We start from the raw sequence: 22,360 nt of genomic DNA on the forward strand, positions 1-22,360 counted from the left end.
GTGCCAACGAACATGCAGAACACTCCAGAGAATAGGCTTGTCAGTGGCACCAGACAAGTAGCCCAGGTCCCTCAGCAAAATGTGAGTGGGCCTGTCCCAACAAGAGTTGAAGTGACGGTTCCAGCAAAACTCAAGCGCTGTCTTGTTGAGGACTGGGACTTGGTAACTAAGCATAAGCACTTATTCCAACTCCCTGCTCAAAAGAATATAGATACCATTCTCGCAGAGTATGTGACCTTTGTGAAATCACAGTCGAAGGGTGATAACAGAGAGTATTCTGTCGATGAGCTTGCATATGGAGTAAGGGCGTATTTCAACACGATGCTGAGCACCCAGCTGCTCTGCCCATTTGAAAAACCCCAATATGAAGAAATTCACCTGGCTTATCCTGATATTCCAATGTCTCAAGTGTATGGGGCTCCACATCTCCTAAGATTATTTGTGATAATTGGCGATACACTGTCCCAGTCGTCCTGTGATAGCCAGAGCATTATGTTAGTGTCCAGCTATCTGCATGGTCTCCTTGAATACCTGGAAGAGAATTCCACCTCTCTGTTCAGTGCCAGCAACTACACAGTGGCTTCGGTCGAGTATTGTTGCAAAGCCCTGCCAGGGTCGGCTGACCACTCCAGTGTTGCATGAGTAAACATTTCTGTTTATTGTTTTCATTGATGCAACAGGGTTTGATGTTGCAGTTTGCATAATGTAAACAGACAAAATTAAATGCTGGTTTACCATCATAAGCTACAATTCAACAGCAAATAAATGTTCACCATAAAGTTGTGTTGCTTACTGTACATTGCTTGAATGTGGGTGCTTCTATCCCTTCTATCTCATGAGTATTTACTAGGTGTTCATATGACGTGATAAAATGCCCTCATTCCCAGTGCCAAAAGTTCAACAAACTGGATATGCACCAAACACATCCACACACACAGTTTAATACAGCTTTAAAAATTTAATGAGTCTATAGAAGTATGTAAGAAGGCCCTAGCTTTTCTCCCTAGTTTAAAGGAGAAAGAGATGGGGGAGGAGGCGGAGGAAGAAGAAGAGGACAAGAAAGAGGAGGAAGAGGAGGAGGGGTGAATGAGGAGAAAGTCACAGGAGGAAACTGAGAAAGAGGAGGAAGGTGAGGTAGGGAGGGGGAGGAAAAGAGGTGTGAAGGGGTAGACTGAGGAAAAGGAGAAGAGACGAGGAGGAGAATAGGTGAAGGAAGGGAAAAAGAGGAGGAGGAGAGGAGAAAGACGAGATGAAGGGAAGGCAGGGGAAGGATAGCAAGTGGGAGAGGGAAGAGGAATAAGAGGAAGAGGAGAAGGGGAGAGAAAGGAGTAAAGGTGAGGTAGGACAATGAGAGGAGGGAGGAGAGGAGAGAAAGACTAGGTGAGGAATAAGGAGTGAGAAGGGAGATGAGGGAAGGTGGGGAAGGGAAGAAGAAAGCTAGGAGGAAGAGAACATGGGGGTGGTGAAAAGGAGAAGACAAGACAAGAGAAGAGAAGAGAAGTGAAGAGAAGAGAAGAGAAGAGAAGAGAAGAGAAGAGAAGGGCAAAGAAAGGAGTGGGGGAGAATAAGCCAAAAGAGGAGGAAAATAAGGAGAGACGTATAACAGAGAGAGGAAGGGGTGGTGGTGGAGGGGAGAGATAAAAGGAAGACAGAGGAAGGGAAGAAAGGGTAAGGCAGGGAGGAAGGAAAACAGGAAGAAGAGGAGGAATAAAGGATTGGAGGAACACGACAGTGAGGAGGGAAATGGGAAGAGGAAAAGAAGGGGATGTGGGGAAGGAGAAAGAGAAAGAGGGTAGAGGAAGGAAGATAAGATGGGGAAAAACAAAATGGAGGAGAAGCGGGAGGAGGATGAAGAGAAGAGGGAGGAGGAGGGAAAAGGTGTGAAATAGAGGAAGGAAAGGGGTAACAGGGAACCGAGAACTAGAGGAAGGAGAAAGTGAGGAGAGGGAAGAAGAGCAGGAGAAAGAAGCCGCAAGACAAGAGAAGGAACACAGGAGAAGGTAGGCCAGGAGGAGGAAGAGGGGTGGTAAAAATGTTGGAAGAAGAAGGAATTTGAGGAGGGGCAAGGAATGGAGGGATGGGGAGGAAGGGAAGGTTGGGGAGGAGGAGGGATAGGATGAGATAACAGGAAGATGAAGGAAGGGAATGAGGATGGACGGGGAGGAAGGGAGGGCAAGGAGGAGAAAGGAAGAGGAGGGAAAGGAGGAGCAGGAAAAGAGGATGTAGTGCTTTGAAAGAACTGTCCCCCATAGGTCCATAGGAAGGGACATTATTAGGAGGTACGGCCTTGTTGGAGTAGTGCGTCCCATTCTCTTGCTGCTGCTGGCTGATGTGTATGCTGCCAAGGTTCCTGCTACGAAGATAATGGACCAGACCTCTGGACTGTAAGCCAGCTCCACTGAAATGTTCTCCTGTATAGACTTGCTGTGGTCATGGTGTCTCCTCACTGCAACAGAAACTCTAAGACAGAGGGGGAGCAGGACGAGAAGGGGGGGTGAAGGAGAAGGGTGGGGATGAGGAAGGAGAGGAGGAACAGAGGGCGGGAGGAGAAAGGAAATGAGGAGGGGAGAAGAGAATGGGATTGCAAGGAGTGGAAGGAGGAGACAGTAGAGGAAGGAAGAGGGGAGTAGGATGAGTAGGAGAGGAGGAGGATGGGGAGGAGAAAGGCAGCTCTCAAGGCTGCCTTACGACATTGTTCAATCACTCTATCTTCAGCTTGAATTTGTTCTCTTATGTTAGTATATTGTCCTTCACCAAGCAATTGATCTCTGTTAATATTTATTCCCTGGGTCGTATTTTCCTGTTCTATTTTTATAGCCTCTGTTTGCCACCATGATAACCACTGTAACTGTTGTGCTTCTGCCAATTCCGCTGAAACTAAGTTTTTCCAGTCTTGGGGAACAAGTCTATTCTGCATGGCCCAGCTGTTTAACATTTGTTTAATGAAGGTAGAGTTCATACCATATTTGATGACAGATTCCTTAAAATGTTTTAAATCCATCATGTCTACAGAACGCCAGGCCATTTCGTCATAACCCTCAGCACCATTTTGCTCCGGCACATATCTTACAGTGACTGGAAAAGCTGAAGGTGTCTGGGTGACTGTGGACGTATCCTCCACTGGGACATTTACTTCCAAAGACCTTTTGGTCGGTCTGGCTTCCTTTGCCTCTGGTTTCTGACCTTCTCCACCCTTTTTAACCAAAGGTGCCTTCTGCTTTTCCAGCCCTTCCAGTTTTTTCTGCATTTTGCCCATTTGTTCAGTCAAGTCAGTAATTCTTTCCAAAAGGATAGAGCTTATTGACTCTTCTGGGTTTTTCTTGCTTTCTGGTCTCTCTATTTTCTGTCCTTCATCACTACCAATTGCCAAGAATTCTATCCACTTTCCCATCCCTTCATTTTCTTTCCTCAGCCTTTCCATCTGTCCAGTCAAATCTGCAATCTTTTCCAAAAGGATAGAAGTTACTGACCCTTCTGGCTTTTCTATGTCATTAGCCTGTCTTCTAATCCTTGTAAGCATGAAATATTGTAATAAAAGGACAATGAGAAAACAGAGAATTCCCTCTAAGTATAATGCAGAAAAGAGTTTTGCAACAGCAGTTGCAACTTTGCTGATGCTCTGAAACAGCATTTCTATACCTTCGAATATTGAATCTTCCCTCATACCATTAGAGACTGTGGAACCCATCGGGCCCCACGTCGGGCGCTGGATGTTGGCTCTGTTTCTTAACAATTAAACTTTATTATACAACCCAACTAGCTTACACAAAAAGGAAAAAAGGTTAAAGGGACAAAAGAGTGAGCCTTCCGGTATCCTTTCCATGGGACGGGTCCTTAGGTGCCTCTCTGGCCCGCGTGCTGGTCCTGCCTGGTCGCTGCTCCCCACGCGCTCTCGCCCAGGCTGAACTTGTTGTTCTCTCCTCCCCACCTGCCTGAGTCACATGAAAGGGCGGTCTCCTTCTCCTGTTGTGGGTCAATTAGGAAAACAATAAGCAAGGTGGGGTTCCCAGGTCTGCTTCCTGAATTCCAAGCCCAGGAAGGTTCCACTCAGTCTGTCACAAGGTATTCATGGGGTGCCCCAAGGGTAAAGCCTGCCAAGACTGCTTCCACCTGTGACAAAGCTTAATCTTTCCCACAGCCTGGGGTGAAAGGGATGAATGTCCCTTTTAGCCAGAGTTTTCCCACAGCATCTAAAAGACCGTTTTGCAGATGTATCAGGAACAAATAGAGCTTGTTGTAGGGTAAGAGATATTGGGAGATCTTGTATGGAATATTTTGTTTGGGTATATAGTGAAGTTCAGAGGAAAATATTTAAAGATGGGGTAAAAATACAAATATGAGGATAATAAGGATAAGAAAGAGGAAAGAGTGACCAAGGGGAGGAGCCAGAGTGGAAGAAAACCTGAGGAAAATTTTGTCTGGTCATCATATCTTTATGCTCCATGTGAAACTGTAAACAGTTTTGTTGGCATTGCTGCAGGAATTTTCAAAGAGGGCACAAATCCCTTCTTTAGCAGTAGATTTAGCTCTTTTTAATATTGGGGTACTGCAGCAGTCAAGGAGTCAAGCTTGTTCTGAAAGTTGTTAAACTGCTTTGAGCTGGTAAGACTGAGGAGCTAATTGATGCAAAGAAAGTTTCAGTCCATTTGTTTTATTTCTGAGTCCCCAAAACAATGTTCAGACTGGAAAGAAGAGGGATGAGTTGAATGGCCATCAGTTCTCTTTTAGAGGTTGTCTTAACTGTTTTTAAGGGTTTGGGGACATCAGTTTCTCAGTAACCACATCAAGGTGAGGAGTACAGCAGTTAGTGCCTCAGAATGAAGTCATCAAAGGGGCTGTGATAAACTTCAACAGATGGCAAGGATCCAGAATATAAGCAAGGCGGTGATAACCATACAACTTTGTGGGGCAACATTAAGAGACAGAGTTACAGGAGGAAGACACTTAGATGAAGGTTAACATGAGTTAAATACAATTGTACACCTGGCTGAAGAATGTACCAGAGAGCTATAGAAAGACAAGGGAACTGTAATCAGCAGTGTGTTTACATCAGACTCCTGCAAAAGGCACAAGAACTTGGGAGCTTTGTAGAAGTCAGTTAAAGTCAGCATCCAAGGTATGAATGAATCTGAACAGTGTGGGACTCTGTTGGATGATATTGAAGTCTGACTTCTCTGGATGGCTGTTCTGTGTTTGGTCCTTTTTCTCAGCTGTGTTCTCACTCCACCTGATCTGGTAACTCCAGATCTTGTAAGGAGCATCACAAAGCCTTCAGGGAAGAGTATAGGCAGGGCTCTTTCCTGATAATGAACTTGTTCAACAAGCACAGGGAAGTCCTGGAGGTACCCCACCCTATGTTAAGGAGATCCTAGCCTTTACCAAATGACCTTTAATCTTACTAAGAAGTTATCCCCTTACACATAGGATAATTAAGTACTGTTTTCTCCTTGTGATAGGACCTCCATGTTACTGTATCATTGTACATAGATTAAGCATCCTGGCACCCTTAGCCCTAGTGATCAGACACATTCACCCTCAAAACCCCTCTCCACTGCCAAAAGTTTATAAATAAAGGCTGAATGGTATGATTGAAGAACTCACTCTCTTGCTTGCCATTTTTCCATCACGACTGTATGAAACTCCATTTATTCTTGGGGGTGAGGGTGGGGGGAGGGCACCAACAACTGCTGGACACGTTGTGTTCAGGTAGCAAATGGTGGAGTTGCCTGTGCAGCCACTGGGGCTTGCTCCACCACTGGTACCAGCTTGGTACTTACCTCCAGTGAGACAGGGAACCCAGGCAACAGGCCTCACCCTAAAGTACTGTAGCCACCCCTGAGTGAGAAACTGGCTCTTGGGATCTTTGATCCCGAGGTCTGCTCATTCATGTCCAGAGGCAAACAGTTCCTGAACCAACTCACAAGATGGAACTCAGGCCCACCCACCATGTCTGAGAGAACAGAAAGTTTCTAAGTGTATTCCTTGTTTTTGCATACGATGAATCTTGTGTATTTGATTAAAATATTAACAATACCAGCTATTATTTAATGAATTGAGCCAGAGTATATTAAGTAAACAATTTTTTGTTAGAAACAATCTGAAAAAGAAGAGTTTTTAAAGATTGAACCTATTATATAAAGTGGCCATATCTAGTATTTGAAAGCATGGCAATACATATTTTTGTTGACATCAAATTGTTATACCTACATACCAAGAGACAATTTAATTGTAAGTTGTATTTCCCAAAAAGGTTATTTTTAGTTTCAAAAAGTAGGCACCCAGAGACAATGTCTGCCTTGTCAAGGTAAATTACTCATTTAACAAGGTTTCTAAAATTAGTGCTACTAAGTGAGCCAACAGATGAAAGGTGAAACTAGTCAGTCATATCAAATCTGTAATAAATAATTTACATGATAGACCAAATTACCATAGAAGGCTAAATCTAATTCTTTATTCCTTTTGTTGATGGACAAATCTTTAGGTCACCACATACTGATAGGAGCAAGCAAATTATCACTGTCAATGATATTGCTTGGATATCCTGAATACATTTCCAAAGATGTAAGTTTGATGACTGAGTAGCTGGAATCCTTCTTTAATGAGAGAACATGGGTAGTTAGGATATAGATGATGGACTTCACTTTTTCTAAGAGAAAGAACTGAATGTTAGGTTAAAGGACATAACCAGTTGAACTAGCCTACAGGTCCCACACGAGTCAGGTAGTAGTAGGGTTAGGTACAAGGTTTCACTGTTCACAGCATCCTCATATGTCAGTTCAGGAGATGCTGAGGGCAGAGTAATTGCTATTTGCCTATCTGTTGTTTGAGGTGTTTAGGATGTGGTTAAAACTCCAAGGTCCTCCACTGGGCAAGAGAATCTATCCCCCTATCATGTGAGACATGAGAAGACATGAGATTGGAAAGAACTGGTAAGGCTTAAGCAGCTAGAGTCAGAAGCAGCACATTTCTGGTAGGTCTTATTTGCCATGCATCCTTATTCCATAGTGACACTAGCATTCAACTTACTCTGGTGAGACAGAGTTCCATGCAAGGGAACTTGTGATCCATTCCAAGGGAACTGCTTGAGCCTAGGGATTTCCAGACAAGTGAGTGTATTGTAAATTTAACCCATTTTACTCAATCTTTCATAACTACATTTTATATACCTAATTTTGAATATTATTTTACATCAAACAAGCTTCAAGTTTACTAAAAACTTGTTTTGCTTTATGAGCTTTAGGCTTAATTTTTGACAACCTATGAAGAAGGCAATATTGTGGGGGATATAAACTGATATTTCCCTCTAAGCTTGTCTTTGTAAATACATTACACATTTACTGAGTATGACTGACCATTAACTTGTATGTCTTAATTATCTTCAAAAGTTTACAATAATTTAGTAAGGTTTTTCTAATCTTATCCCTGTAACTTTGAGCCTTAACAGTTATAATTCCTATGTTAAAGATTCATTAGTGTAAAAATAAACTTTAAATGATAAACACACTCTACAGACAGACTGGGAACCTTATTTCCCTGATCCTTGTACAATGTACTTTTACATATTTTTTTATATGTGTCTGAGTTTTAAAACAAACCACCATGGAAGCCAGGTATTTCATACTTAGTCTAATAAAGGGAGATACAATGATAATCGGGGGTGGTGGGTAAGTGTGCCTAGTTGCTTTATTGATACTGCCTTAGTTGATGTATACTACACGGCCACCTTAACAGTAGGGCAGTGAAGTCACACAAAGTCCCTTTCTTTAACTTTAGTAAAGATGATGGTCGACTCATATGGCTGCCAAGATGACTGAAAGCCACAGGGTTATTAATTTACTCCAGTGTGAGTGTAGGTGCCAAGATGGCAGCAAGGCACATGATACTCCAAGGTGAGCCCATCAGGCATACATCCCTTTCCTAAACAATAGTTGAGTCCAAGTTATATACATGATATGTTATAGCAAATTAAGATTATACTTAAAATTTTTGCCATCAATTCTTTTTTGTTACAATAAGATGGCTAAATCCTGGATTATGTTTTAATAAAAACTGGCAGGTCTGTGAAAAGAGGTCCCTCAGTCATGAAATTAAAAAGCTCCAGTTCACCTCATACTGTACTTTCCCAGCCTCAGAAAGCTCTAAGCCATTAGACATCCTAAATTATGTTTTAAGCTTAAATTACTGTGTTTAGGAGATCTATAAAACAATAGTGTCTTTAACCTATAAGCCATATTTGTCCAAGGATAGATATCTTCCTGGAATGCTGGGGGCTGTTCATATAAGATAACAAGCCAAGTGTTTTTGCTTCATAAACAAGCTTGGTTTCCCTAATTGCATAGGATGTATGCTCAATCACATGTAGGTGAAAGAAAGCCAGGAAATGGGTCAAGACATTTTCTTGCCCCTTATTGGACAAAGGTGACCTTGTGGGTTTTGCCTTTATAAACCCCCATCTAATGTAATTCAGCATGATAATCTGGGAATCTTGGGTATGGACCCTGACAGTATTTAATAAAGCTTGCTTCATATTTGCCTCAAAAATTGTGGCAGTGTTCCTATTCTCACATGGTGGGATTAACAACAGATTTTAAAGATAACCTTTAATTTCGAAGATCCTTTAAAGACCACACCCAATAAATTTACAAAGCCTAAATACAGTAAGTTAACATTTCAACAAAAGCTTTAATGATAGTAAAGAAAAGCAAGGAAAGGATGGTGGGGTGGTATTTGGAGAGCTGCCATTTATAATCCATATGAGAAATAGTTTACTTTTTAGTTGTTCTGAAGTTCAAAACAAAGTGTCTTTTCCTGTGGTGCTTTGTTTTGCTCTTCTCTGTGTCACAGAATCAAATTGCCAGCCTGACCCAAGACAGAGACTTTGGAGGAATACCTGGTTATGGAGCAGATCTGCATGAAACAATTTTTCAATTTTATCCACACCCAAAAGATACTTGTAACTCTGTTAAACTAAACCTAGTGATCGACATAGCCTATGTGTGTCACCTATACACAGTAGCATGTGTTCCTGAAGATGGGAAGTAGACAACCTGAAATGCTGTTGATGATACAAGCAGTATTTTCCAGGTTTGGAGAAACAGAAACAAAAGTAGGCTGTTAAGGTCGAAGTCTGGCATTACTGGATAGCCTATGAGCTTCCTTCCAAATAACAAAGTCCCTTTCTCAGTTGCATTCTCTCCTCTCCATCTGATTTGGGGATACTTCAGATCCTGTAAAAGAGTGTCACATTGCCCTCAGGGAGATTACAGGCCTAAACCTTTCCTGATAAGAAACCCATTTAATGTTCACCTGGGGATTCCTGGAAACACCCTCCATGCTAATGAGATGTCTTGGTACCCACACTTTCAAGAAATGACCTCTTTCCATACCTCTAAACATACCTGTAGTTCTTCCTCCACCCACAGTATAATTCAGTACTGTGTTCTCCCTCTTATGATGGGACTGTGATGTTGCATGCAAATGAAGTATCCCTGGCACCCTTAGCCCCAGGGAATCAAATATATTCACCTTCAAAACTCCTCCCAGTCCCCAAGGTTTATTAGTCCTTGTTTCACACTAAATAAAGAGAACTGCTATCATCTATTCCACCATGACTGTCCTAGACTTGTCATTCATCTTGGGAGAAAGTAGGACTTCCTTCCTCCCTAAAGAATTCACTGCTGATTTGGGCCCAGGGCGTCTGCTCAAACTAAGGCACCAGCCAAGGACAATACAGGCCGTAAACTTCAAACCCCTACCCAGATCTACCCAATGGACAGGACATTCTCCACAGTTGAGTGGAGAGTGGGGTATGACTTTCTCACGTACTCTGGTGCCTCACCTTTGACCATGTCCCCTGGAGGGGGAGACCTGGTGGCACTCAGAGGAAGGACAGCAGGTTACCAAGAAGAGACTTGATACCCTATGAGCATATACAGGGGGAGGTAATCCCCCTCAGGAACTGTCATAGGGGAGGGGAATAAGGGGAAAATGGGAGGGAGGGAAGAATGGGAGGATACAAGGGATGGGATAACCATTGAGATGTAACAAGAATAAATTAATAAATTTTTTTTTTAAATTAAAAAAATAAAAAATAAACTAAAAAAAAAAAAAAAAAAAAAAGAATTCACTGCTGAATCCCTGAGCTTGACTGCTGGTTAGACAGTGACAGTGATACTGCCTCAGCAGTCATTGAAGCCCACAGAAGCAAACCACTCACTGACGAAGCAGTGACTGAACCTGTGTTTAGGATGGTTTTGGGCATCCATAGTTGTTAGCACAGCAGCTTAACTTGAGGACTATAACACTGTTGCATCATCACCAGCTTTAGAACACCTAAGTTTCCACTGCCATCAGATGCACACAATCTCATTAAGAAGGGGGAGTTGTAACACAGTGGGAAACTCTTTTCCACACCCCCATTGAGATTTGGGAGCCTTGCACATGGGCTTTTCTCTGAGCATTCTAGCCATGCCTGAGAGAAGAGGAACCTTTGATCCCAAGGATCCTCCGTTCCCACCCAGAAGCCAACATCACCTGGACTGATTTGCACAAGGAGTGTCTGCACTTCCAGTGCAGTGCCTTGCAGTGGCGTTGAACACAGCACTACAGTAGGCCAAAAAACATAAATCAAAGAATGACATAAGGCAAAAGAGTTCCATGAAGATACAAATACTGAGGACCAGCCGAAGACAGACAAGGCTTTAAGCCTTGAGAAAAATTTAAGGAGGCTAGGAATTTCTTGTGAGAGGGGGCTCAGAACATGTTACTATTTCATCTTATGGAGTTACCTAAATCAGTTTATGTATTATAATTGCTTTAATTCCTTTTTGAAAGTTGAAATCTTAGCTCGGTGAAGTCTTGCCCTGAGGTCACCACTTCCTTTATTTTACGTACAATTAAGCTTTTCTTTAAAGTTTTTATCTTCTGGAGCACTGGGCTTAGATCCATTACACTTTCTGGTGCTCCTTTTCCTCTCAAACTGTACATTTTGCACTTTTCATTGCTCTGCTCACTCCTTTTTATTGGAGGTCTGCATAGGTAATCACTAATAACCACATGACACTCAATACTAGGCTGTCTTGATAGCTATTCTGCCAATGCCGTTAATACAAAACTCTTCAATTTAGCTTCATGTAGATTTTTAGGGCAAGGGCAAAACCCAGTTACATCATTGCCAAGATATCACAACAAGAAACACCTATTCCTACCCATCCAGGGGGCCGTGGTCAAATATGGGGCACCAGAGTTCATGTGAAAGTCAGTCCCCTTGATACTCTATGAGCATATACAGGGGGAGCAGGTCCCCCTCGGTCACAGTCATAGGGGAGGGGAGTGAGGAGAAAATGGGAGGGATGGAGGAATGGGAGGATACAAGGGATGGGATAACAATTGAGATATAATATGAATAAATTAATAAAATATATTTAAAAAGGAACACCTACTCCAAGAAGTGCGTACCTCCTAACTCCTAATCCTTCTCAAACAGTCTGCCAATTGATGACTAAGCCTTCAAATTTATGAGACTACAGGGGGACAATTTTATTCAAATCACTACCCCTGGTGCAGATCCAGTTTATCTTTTCCCTGCTGGCTCTCTTCACTTTTCCTTCTAGTGTACCTCCATTTCTTTGTGTCATCCACAGATACCTAAAATCATTTTTTACCAGGAACCCCAGTATCCACACTGGGATGAGACGACTCATGTAGGTAATTTTCATTATCCTTCCTGTCTTCCATTATGCTTTCTCTAGGCTTACTCTTAGTCCTGTATCAACCTGTTTGGGGGAGCCTCTCATACCCCCAACTCTATTCACTGGAGACTCCAACTCTTGCTTCAGACCCATGGTCTCCCTAGACCTTTCAAGACTGTTATTCCAGAAAGATTCTTTGATCTGCAGCAGACTCCTTGTAGGTGCAACTCCTCCCAACATTTCTCTAAATGCCTAGGGATCCTGCCTCTCTGTGTGGACAGGATTCCTCTATCTCTTTCCCACATCTCTTCTCAACTTTTCCTTTTAGCCTGTCTCCATTCCTTTCTATTACCCACTGACTTGCAGAAACATTTTCTCCCAGAGACCCTAAAGCCACCACACTTGCTAAGGATCCAGAGAGGGTATGAACAGTGTTAAAGAGTGGAACACCTACCCAACTAAGACAAGAACAGATATCAACAGCTAGAAACACACCAATCATCATAACTTAAAATGTCTAGACACCAGCACAAGATCACAGATACAAACAGCCAAGACAATATATTTTCACCAGAGAAATGCAGTATTGTTGAGGTGCAAAAGAAAGATTTCAAAATAAGAGTTATGAATGCGTTCAAGAACTTTAAAGAGGAGATGAATAAATTCACTTCTTACAGTTAGTTCTAGGTTTCCCATGGAAAAAAGAGCTATCAGAATCCTCCTCAGTATTTTATTATTTATTAGTAAAGATAAAACTCCAAAAGTTAATTTACTGAAGCATAAAAGGCAATGAACACTATGCCTTAAACACCATTTGTATGTTTGTGTTTGTGTGCATGTGTGACTTCATTTGAAGAGCAGTGGTCAATATCAAGGCTCTTTTCTGTTATTTCTCTTTACCTTATATATATTTTTGAGACAGTATCTGCTACTGAACTTAGAGCTCAATTATTCAACAACACTAGCTGGCTAGTGAGTTCTGGGGAGGTTCCTGTCTCTTCTTTTGACATGCTAAGATTACAGACATGTTTCGCCATGCCCAAAGTTTTATATTACATGGGTGCTGGGGGTATGAACTCAAATCCTCATGCTTCTGTAGCAGGTATTTTACCCATAGAGCCATGTCCCTAGTGGTGCTACTTAAATAGAATATGGAAACAAGCATAATCTCTATTGGTTAGCAACCTAGACAAAAACACATGTTAAACAATTTTCACTTTTACTTTCCTAACACATTTATTCCTGAAAGCCTTACATAAATCAACTAAATGATATTTTGGCTAATTTAATTACTTTAATTTATGTGATCACACACTTAACTGTAAGCTGATTTGATACCATACAAATAATATACACGCTGAAACACATGTAGATATAACACAATAAATGAGCATGCAGAAACATGATATTAGACAAAACCACCAACGATTTCACAGTTTTTGGTTGGGTTCATTGTTTGCTATTTTTATTTTGTTTAGTTTGGTTTGTTTATTGTTAGGGAGTAACATCTCTTCCAATAATGGAGAAAATAGTGTTGCCCTTTATTATGGACCCTTCCCCTCCCTTCCTCTTCCCTCTTTCCCTCATCTCTCTCCTCCTTTCCTCCCCTCCTCTCTTATTCTCTCTTCCCCATCCCCTCCTTTCCTCTCCTCTCTCAACTCCTTTCCCCTCCTCCCCTCCTCTTCTCTCCCTCCCCTCCCCACCTCTTCTTTCCTATCCATTCCATTTGTGTGTCTATCTACTCATCTCCACACTCAACTATTTGTTTTACCCTCTGGTAATACATATAGTAACCTCAATCAAATGAAGGGAGAAAGGAGGTTACAGAAAAAGACACCTTTTTTAACTTAATAAAAAAAATCGGGGATTCCAAGATGGCGCCGACCAATAAGCCGCGTATCTGATCTACTCCAAGGAGACCAGGGACATATGGAGCAACAGATTGCTGGACTTTGAGAACTGTGGGTGAGTGGGGCCCCAAAGCCCGCAGTCCAAACAGGGGGCCTACCCCCCTGGGACAAGCAACATCCCGGAGGTGCAAAACGCACTCCCCAAACTTTGGAACGGAATCCACATGCAAACTACAGCCTGCATATAAAGCACAGACTCGCTGTTTGGGCAGGGGATTTTCCGGAGTCCCCAGCCAGAGGAGTCTCAATGAAGAGGGTGAATCTGCCCTAGGATTTCTCCTTCCACACCACCCCAAAGTGCAGAGATCACCTGCCTAGGGCAAGTGGAAACACAGGCGGAGGGTCCCAGCAGAGACAGCTAAGTGGGACTGCAGCTCGCTGGCCATCCGGGGCCCAACCTAACACCAATCACAGCAGATTGAGCTTGCAAACAGCTGCAGTGAGAAGTCAGCTTGGAACTGCTTCCACGGACCTATCGGGAGACATGGGTATTGCCTAGAGCCGGCAGGAAGACCTGGTTCCGATCCGCGGGCTTCCTCCAGAGCTCTGCAACCCTATTGTGCCTACCCAGCCAGCCATAAGGCACTGGCCCTGCACTCCCTTAACTAGAGAGCCTATCTGGGGCTCTTGGCCCAACCAAGGCAGGCACTCTCACATTATCAGGAGTCGAGACGTGGGTGGGTCATGTTCGCAGTGTCTAATTGCTGACCTAGAGCGTTAGTGGAGCATCAGAGCCCAGCGGGAAGATCTGGTTCCGATCCTCCGCGGGCTTCCTCCAGAGCTCTGCAACCCTATTGTGCCTACCCAGCCAGCCATAAGGCACTGGCCCTGCACTCCCTGAACTAGAGAGCCTACCCAGGGCTCTTGGCCCAACCAAGGCAGGCACTCTCACATTATGGGGAGACAAAACGTGGGTCATGTTCGCAGTGTCTAATTGCTGACCAAGAGCAACCTAGGTCCCTCCAGGCATATAGTTCTGGGAGAGGTTGAACACCTCTACAGGGTATAGAGATAGACCTAAAAGACAGCTACACCTCCAGAAGATCTGATTTACCTGGGGTCTTGACTGCAAAGCCACAGGAAGGACAGGCAGCTGGGATCAAACTACACAACCAGAACATTTGTGTGCGGGCCTTAGTCTAGGTCCCAAAACTGCTGATCTGAATTACAGCAGTAAAGTCCAAACAGAAATCTACTTTGGCTGACTCAGCCTGGAGCCCACGATGCAGAGGAAAATCACCAGGAGGGAAACCAGATCACCTACCTGTTCCACAGAAATACTCCTTGACCCCCACGGGCAAGAGCACCTGACCTATAATCAGTCATCAATTAACCACTCTCAACCAGCGAAGGTCACTACAAAATATCTTCCAACATCAGAGCCATCAAAATAACAAGAGGACAGCGAAAGAACGCTAACAAAAACCAAAACAGTTTGGCATCTCTGGATCCCAGCATTCCCAATGAAAACAACCTGGAGAACCTAACAGCAATGGATAGTCAAGAAAATGACCTCAAAGCCCTAGTAAAGACAATGATAAGGAAGAAATAATTAAAATCTATAAACAATTGCAGGAGGAAGCAAACAAGAGGGCTGAAGAATTAAAAGAGTCATATAAAGAGGCACTTGAAGAATTTCAGAAAAATATAAATAACCAGATGAAGGAAATCATTAAAACAGGCCAAGACATGAAGATAAAAATGGAAGCTATGATACAGGAACACACAGAAGAAAAACGTGATCAAGAGGCATCAGAGAAGAAAGCAAGGATCTCAGAGGTGGCCTTATCTAACAGATTGCAAGAAATGGAAGAACGAATATAGGGACTTGAAGATCCAATCGCAGAACTGGAATCAACCATCCAGGAAAATGCTAAATCTGAAAAGTTCCTGACACAGAGCATTCATGAAATAAAAGACAACATGAAAAGACGAAACTTGAGAATAATAGGGATAGAGGAAAGAGAAGGCAACCGACTCCACAGTCCAGAAAATATCTTTAATCGAATAATAGAAGGAAATTTCCTCAATTTGAAGAAGGAGATGCATACAAGCATACAAGAGGCCCACAGAACACCAAACAGAATAGACTTGAAGAGAAAATCTTCCCGCTACATAGTAATAACAATGCAAAATATACAGAACCAGGAAAAAATATTAAAAGTGGCAAGAGAAAAAGGCCGAGTAACATATGAAGGCAAACCTATCAGAATTACTCCTGACTTCTCAGCAGAGACCATGAAAGCCAGAAGGGCCTGGACAGGGGTTCTGCAAACCCTAAGAGAACACAGATAACAAGCAGGACTACTAAATCCAGCAAAATTATCAATAAACATTGACGGTGAAGAGAAGATAATCTATGACAAAAACAAATTCAAGCAGTAACTAGCCACAAATCCGGCTTTACAGAAGTTACTAGAAGGAAAACTTCACCCCAACTGGTCAAACTACAACCAAAACTACATAGGAAATAGGTAACTATACCATTGCAAAATCACAACCTCACAAAATCTTGACTGTTACAAATACCAAAAATGAAGAGACTTACCAATCACTGGTCATTAATATCTCTCAACGTCAATGGTCTCAATTCTCCAATAAAAAGACACAGACTAAGGGAGTGGTTGCATAAACACGACCCAACATTCTTCTGCATTCAAGAAACACATCTCAACCACAAGGACAGACATTGCCTCAGAGTAAAAGGCTAGGGAAAAATATTCCAAGCAAATGGTCACAAGAAACAAGCTGGGGTAGCCAATCTAATATCTAATAAAATAGACTTTCACCCAAAATTAATCAAAAGAGATGAGGATGGACACTTTGTACTGTAAAAGGTAAAGTCAACCAAGAAGACATCACAATTTTAAACATCTATGCTCCGGATACAAGGGCTCCCACATTTGTAAAAGAGTTATTAACAAAGCTTGCCCCACTTATTGATACCCACACATTAATAGTGGGAGACTTCGATGCCCCACTTTCACTCAAGGATAGGTCTTTGATTCAAAAACTAAGCCAGGAAATAACCTCATTAACCAATGTCATGAATATAATGGATCTAACAGATATCTACAGAACTTTCTACCCAAACGCAAAGGAGTATACCTTTTTCTCAGCACCCCATGGAACATTCTCTAAAATTGATCACATAGTTGGTCACGAAGGAAACCTCAACAGACACAAGAAGACTGAAATAATACCTTGTATCTTATCAGATCACCATGGTCTAAGGCTGGACTTCAACAACAACAGAAATAACAAAAAGCATACTAACAGGTGGAAACTAAACAACTTTCTACTTAATGACACATGGGTCATGGAAGAAATAAGGGAAGAAATTAAAGACTTCCTGAAATTCAATGAAAATGATGGAACAACATACCCAAATTTGTGGGACACATTGAAGGCAGTGCTAAGAGGAAAATTCACAGCCCTAAGTGCCTTTAAAAAGAAAATGGAATCATCCCACATAAACAACTTAACACATCTGGAAGCTCTAGAAAAAAAAGAAGCAGAAACACCTAAGAGGAGTAGACGCCTAGAAATAATCAAACTCAGGGCTGAAATCAATAAATTAGAAACAAGGAGAACAATCCAAAGAATCAACAAAACCAAGAGCTGGTTCTTTGAGAAAATTAACAAGATAGACAAACCATTAGCCAATCTAACTAAAAGACAGAGAAACACTATCCAAATTAACAAAGTCAGAAATGAAAAGGGAGACATAACAACAGACACCGAAGAAATACAAAGAATCGTAAGAACCTACTTTAAAGGCATTTATGCCACAAAATTCTAAAATTTAAGGGAAATGGACAAATTTCTCAACCGATTCCATTTGCTAAAATTGAACCAAGACCAGATAAACAAAGTAAATAGCCCTATTTCGCCTATAGAAATAGAAGCAACCATTGATAGTCTCCCAACCAAAAAAAGCCCAGGGCTAGATGGCTTCAGCACAGAATTCTATCAGTCCTCCAAAGAGGAGCTAATACCAATACTGTTCAAGCTATTCTGAAAGATAGAAATGGACGGAACATTACCAAATTCCTTCTATGAGGCCACAGTCACATTGATACCTAAACCTCACAAAGACCCAACAAAAAAGGAGAATTTCAGAACAATTTCTCTTATGAACATTGATGCAAAAATACTCAACAAAATACTCGCAAAGCGAATACAACAGCATATCAAAGACATCATTCACGATGACCAGGTAGGATTCATTCCAGGCATGCAGGGATGCTTTAACATACGGAGATCCATCAATGTAATCCATCATAAAAACAAACTGAAAGAGAAAAACCACATGATCATCTCTTTAGATGCAGAAAAAGCATTTGACAAAATCCAACACCCATTTATGCTTAAAGTTCTGGAGAGATCGGGAATACAAGGCACTTATGTTAACATAATTAAAGCTATTTACAGCAAACCAACAGCCAACATTAAATTAAATGGAGAGATACTCAAGGAAATCCCTGTAAAATCGGGACCATCTCTCTTCAATATAGTTCTTGAAGTTCTAGCCAGAGCAATAAGACATCAAAAGGAGATCATGGGGATCCAAATGGGAAAGGAAGAAGTCAAATTATCCCTATTTGCAGATGATATGATAGTGTATATAAGTGACCCCAAAAATTCCACAGGAGAACTCCTGCAGCTGATAAACACCTTCAGCAAATTGGCAGGATACAAAATAAACTCAAAAAAGTCGGTAGCTTTCCTGTATACAAATGACAAACAGGCAGAGGAAGAAATTAGAAAAACTACTCCCTTCACGATAGCCACAAACAATATAAAATATCTAGGAATAACTCTAACCAAGCAAGTGAAGGACTTATTCGAAAAAACTTCAAACCTCTGAAGAAAGAGATTGAAGATGACATCAGAAGATGGAGGGATTTACCTTGTTCGTGGATCAGGAGAATCAACATAGTAAAAATGGCCGTCTTACCAAAAGCAATTTACAGATTCACCACAATCCCTATCAAAATACCTACAAAATATTTTGAAGATATTGAAAGATCAATTCTCAAATTCATATGGAAAAATAAAAAACCCAGAATAGCAAAAACAATCCTATACACTAAAAGATCCTCCGGAGGAATCTCCATACCTGATCTCAAGCTGTACTACAGAGCAACAGTAATTAAAACAGCATGGTACTGGCACAGCAATAGGCTGGGGGATCAATGGAATCGAATTGAAGACCCAGAGATGAATCCACACACATTTGCTCACTTGATTTTTAACAAAGAAGCCAAATCTATTCAATGGAAAAATGATAGCATCTTCAACAAATGGTGCTGGTCTAACTGGATATCTACATGTAGAAAAATGCAATTAGACCCTTATTTGTCACCATGCACAAAACTCAAGTCCAAGTGGATTAAAGACCTCAACTTAAAACCAGAGACATTAATTCAGTTAGAGGAAAAAGTGGGGAAGAGCCTGAGACACATAGGCACAGGAGGCAACTTCCTGAACAGTACACCAACAGCCCAGGCCCTAATGTCAACAATTAATAAATGGAACCTCATGAGGCTGAGAAGCTTCTGTAAGGCAGGAGACACTGTCAAGAGAACAAAGCACCAGCCTACAGACTGGGAAAAGATATTCACCAACCCTTCATCTGACAAAGGTTTACTATCCAAAATATATAAAGAACTCAAGAAATTAAATACCACAAAACCAAACAACTCAATTGCGAACTGGGGCTTGGAACTAAACAGAGAATTCTCAACAGAGGAATATCAAATGGCTGAGAAACACTTAAAGAAATGCTCGTCCTTGTTGGTCATCAGAGAAATGCAAATCAAAACGACACTGAGATTCCATCTTACACCCATCAGAATGACTAAGATCAAAAACTCAAATGACACCACATGTTGGCGAGGATGCAGAGAGAGAGGAACACTCCTTCATTGCTGGTGGGAATGCGAACTAGTACAACCACTTTGGAAATCTATCTGGCGTTTTCTCAGAAAAATGGGAATAGGTCTTCCTCAAGACCCAGCTATCCCACTCCTTGGAATATACCCCGAAAATGCTCTTCCACACAACAGGGACATATGCTCAACCATGTTCATAGCTGCTTTATACATAATAGTCAGAACATGGAAACAGCCTAAGTGTCCCTCAGTAGAAGAATGGACTAAGAAACTGTGGTAAATTTACACTATGGAGTACTACTCAGCTATTAAAAACAAGGAATTCACGAAATTTGTGGACAAATGGATTGATCTAGAAATTATCATAATGAGTGAGTTCACCCAGAAGCAAAAGGAGACAAACTGTATATACTCACTTATATCAAAACACTAGTCCAAGGGATACGTACCATGAAAAACTTTACTTACCAAGAAAGTGGGTCAGAGGGGAGGACATCCTATTGAGACTGTAGGCGAGAGTAGCATGGAAGAATGGGGAAATAGTAGGACCCACAGGGTCCTGGAAAGCTACAAGAAGAACTTTATGACAGGCAGATTTGGGTCCTGGGGTCCTCCTCAAACTAAGGCACCAGCCAAGGAGAAATAGGCAGCAAACATCGAACCCCTACCAAGACCTAGCCGACGAACATGATATTCTCCACCGTTGAGTGGAGAGTGGGATCTGACTCTCAAACGAACTCTGGTGCCCCTTTTCTGACCATGTCCTCTGGTTGGGAGGCCTGGCGGCACTCAGAGGAAAGATAGCAAGTTACCAAGAAGAGACTCGATATTCTTAAAGCATATATAGGGGGAGGAGGTCTCCCTCAATCACAGACATAGGGGAGGGGAGAAGGGGGGAAGTGGGAGGGAGGGAAGAATTGGAGGAAACTGGGGAAGGGCTAACAATCAAGATGTAATATGAAAAATTAATAAAAAAATGACATCTTCACAAAAAAGAAAATTTACTAATTCAACACAAATATCAAATGTGGATCATCTTTATTGCATATTCATACGAGGAAAACCTGCTTTCAAGATAGTTGTTTCTTTTGTCCTTCCTTTTGTTTCATTCTGTATATCAATTATTAAGAAAATTCACGGCTATTTCCAGTGTTAAAAAAAAAAACAAAAGACAATCATAAAGAAAAAATCTAAGTTGTATTTTATCAAGGCTGCAGATTCCTTGGTGTTTAGTGCTGTTATTTTGAGACTCACTCTTTTTTTTTTTTTTTTAGAATTTGGATCCCTTTTACTTCCTTGCTGCCTTGAGATGAGCAGCCTATTTTCTTTCTACTTTCTGGCTATTGTAAATAATACTATCTGGAGTTGTGCAACTATCACTACTATGCCTGTTGTCCTCTGTTACTTACTCCCCCATCCTAAAAATAAGCAATCTTTGTTTTGTCTCTGCATATTTTTCTACTCAAGATATTTCAAATAAGCCAAATTACATAATTTTCTTTCTTTCTACTTTCCTTCCTTCCTCTCTTCCTTCCTTCCTTCCTTCCTTCCTTCCTTCCTTCCATACTTGACATTAAACTTAGAACATTGTAGGCAATCACCGTGTCAATGATCTCCATATCCACAGCCCTCTTTGTTCTGAAAGTTTTAAATTTTGAAACAAGGTCAAACTAAGTTGTCCAGGTTATCCTTGAACTCACTTTGTAACCCAGTTCTTTCCTTGAATGTGTGATCCTGCTGCTTCCGACTCCTGAGTAGTTAGGAATATAGGTCTGTATCACCAGGCATACGTAAAGCTTCTTTTACTAGCATAATGTTTTCAAATTTATCAAGTTGTACCATGTAACCACAATTCATTCTCTACTGGCAGTCATCCATTGCAAAGATACATCACCTTTGTTTACTCATTCATCACTCAGGGACTTTTGAGTTATTTTTACTTTCTGGCTATTGTAAATAATACTATCAATATTTGTCTATAAAATTTCATGTGAATTCTTGTTTTCATTTCTGTTGGACATATACCTAAATTGAAATTTCTGAGTCACATAGTAACTTTATGTTTAACAATTTGAGGAATTATTAAACTGTTTTCCAAAATGGCATTTATTTGTGACATTATTTGACAATCTGATGACTACACAATAATTCTAGCTCTCCATATCCTCAAATAAGACTTTACATTGTCTATCTTTTAAATATTAGCCATTGTAGTATGTATAAAGTCGTATGTCATTATAGTTTTGATTTGAATTCCCCTAATATTTACTCTCTTATTTGATCTTTGGTTATTTGTGTACTTTTATTCACATCTAATTCATCATACATTTTACTGATTGCATCATTGGCTTTGTAATTGTTTCTGGTGAAGAATTCTCTCATAAGATGTAAATGTCATGGACAATTTTTCAGTTCTAAGGGACTTATCCTTTTGATGATATTTTTGAAGTTGAAGAGTTTTTAATTTTTATGCAATAACTAACTTATTTTTCTCTTTTCACTTTTTCTGCAGTTGTCATATATAAGAAAACATTGTCTAATACAAGGTAATGGAAATATATCCCAATGTTTTTTTCTAAGAATTTTACAGTATTATCTGATCAATTTTAGGCTTACGATTATAGTAATGTTTGCAAATTCTCTGATTTGTGGAGTTCAATTTTATTTTCTTAAAAATATTTAATTGTAGCCAGGTGTGATGATGCACGCTTATAATCCCAGCACTTGGGGAGGCAGAGGCAGATGAATCTTTCTGAACTTGAGGCCAGCCTGGTCTACAAAGTAAGTCCTGGACAGCTAAGGCTATGCAGAGAAACCTTGTCATGAAAAACCAAAAGAAAAAATTAATAGTATTCATTTACTT

This window comes from Acomys minous (genome assembly GCF_964271855.1).
Source record: "Acomys minous genome assembly, chromosome: 7".
Classification (NCBI taxonomy): domain Eukaryota; kingdom Metazoa; phylum Chordata; class Mammalia; order Rodentia; family Muridae; genus Acomys; species Acomys minous.